This window comes from Mus caroli, chromosome 6, assembly GCF_900094665.2.
Source record: "Mus caroli chromosome 6, CAROLI_EIJ_v1.1, whole genome shotgun sequence".
NCBI classification, from domain to species: Eukaryota; Metazoa; Chordata; class Mammalia; order Rodentia; family Muridae; genus Mus; species Mus caroli.
In genome coordinates this window covers 88,821,598-88,823,704 of record NC_034575.1, presented here as the reverse complement: position 1 = coordinate 88,823,704, position 2,107 = coordinate 88,821,598, and the positions used below count along the sequence as shown (strand labels likewise).

General features: G+C 36.9%; 1 protein-coding gene across 1 annotated transcript in view; it reads left to right on the top strand.

Moving 5' to 3' along the window:
* Positions 1–931, top strand: part of Adamts9 (ADAM metallopeptidase with thrombospondin type 1 motif 9) — a 170,842-nt gene extending 169,911 nt beyond the window's left edge. Inside the window, exon 36 of the mRNA XM_029478238.1 lies at positions 798–931. The gene's annotated coding sequence lies outside the window, so the exon portion shown is untranslated. The remainder of the gene's footprint in view (positions 1–797) is intronic.
* Positions 932–2,107: the final 1,176 nt, after the last annotated feature.

The following is a 2,107-nucleotide window of genomic DNA, read 5'->3' as shown; positions in this document are numbered from 1 at the left end:
ACACACACCATGCATACACCACACACATACATATACCACATACACACCACATCATACATACACACACCACATCATACACACCCACACCACACACATACACACAATCACAATAGTTGAAGAAAGACTTGAGATCCAAAAAGAAAAGATGGGGCGGCAGTAGGCAAAACTCAGCAGACATACTTAAAGACCCCATTTTCGTATGCATTCTATGTCTTCTTTTCTTGTGTCTGTTGTGTCATAAAACATGAGTGTACACATATGTAAGAAGACTAGAAAGAAATATTCTAACATTCGAATGTTATCCCACATGAAATTTCTAGGCACTGGACTCTTTTCTCTTTCATTCTTTTATAATTATTCTTTTTAAATTACATTCATGTGTTCATGTGTGTGCGTTCTGGGCCGTGGATCTGAGACCNACTCACTGCAGTCAGTTATTGCCTTCCTGCTGGTGTCTCTCCTCAATCTCCACATGCCTGTTCTCTCTTTTCTCTGGTACTGGAGTTCAAACCCAGGACTTCACACTGCTAAACAGGCACTCCACAACTGAGTTACATCCCCAGCCCACTTCTGTGTTGCTTATAGTAGATAGATATATGATTAGATAGATAGATAGATAGATAGATAGATAGATAGATAGATAGATAGATAGATAGATAGATAGATAAAAGAGTTCACTTTCTAACCTAGAGAATATCCTAAGTGACACTTCTGCACATGGAAGAGCCTAGTTTACCTACTCTTGACTCTCAGCTTTTGATATGGAAGACTTATAACTTCTGGTTTGTTTATTTCAGGGGCTCTGAAGAGGAAGCCATAGGAGATGGATGAAGGATAGTAATTCAATACCTCCACCTTGAATTTGGGTGCATCTGTGTGCGTGTGTGTGGATCTGTCTGCGTGTGTGTGTGAATGTGTGTGTATATGTGTGTACATATGCATATATATAAATATATATATATATTATATATATATACAGGTTGAGCATCCCTTATTTAAAATTTTAAACTCTGAAATGCTCCAAATTCTGAAAACTTTTGAGTGCTAGCATGAGATCTCAAATGGTAAATTTCATGCCATGAAATTTTGCTTCATACACAAATTTTTATAAGTACCATATAAAANTATATTTCTGCCACNCATGTAAAGGTGCCTAAGAAACACAAAGGAAACACACAACCCACATTCTTGGGCACGGCTTGCTCTCTTCCTGAGTTCCCTACTGCTCAAACCCTACGCTAAAATCTCCTAGTAAACTACAACTCCGTTCAAAAGGAAGAGGCATAAATTAATAGCGTGTTTAGATGAGCCCCATCCCAAAGAGATCTCATCTTAAATATGAAAATATCACCAAGTCTTCANAATGTCTGAAATACACACTGATGGTCTCAAGCATTTCAATGAGGGATTCTCAACCTGCGGAACACCCTAATGATGTAAAGTTTAATATTTATGTTTGAAATTATTTATTGTGATGTAATATTTTTGTACGTAAAATGATTTTATTATGACTGCCTGTGCATGATCCTCCCCCTTGCAGTCAGACCGCTGCATTTTACGTACTCTACATTATATGTAGTATATGACAAAGTGACTCTTCGTTATCACGGTACACTGTTGTTTACTTTTTACCTGGAAATGTGTTTTACTGTTACATTTTGAAAATTTTTGTAATTATTTTTTTAACAACCTAGCTGACATCAAGGTGCTATGTGGGTTGAATAAGGGTATTTTTGGCAATTGTGGGACGTTTCATTAGCCAATGAGTAAGTTAGCAACATCACAGGTTGTACCAACTGTTCATCATAGTCTTTATTCCGTTTCATGTGATCTCTGGGAAGAATTGTGCTGCCTTGGTGCTAATATTATATGTTTTTAAAGTAATTGTCAGAGTCAAAACTGTAAACACTTAACAAAAGGGAGCAAGAAATAGATTATCCCCAATGGATAAAATCACTTGCTAGAGTAAGACCTACTATTTACTCTTCTTTTTAGACCTGTCTTTTTTTTTTTAATAGTAGCTGGACTCTTTTCTTACTGTTGTTGTTGGTAATATGTTCTACTCTACTCCATGGTGCCTTGGACTCCTGTCAATCATTGGGAGGGT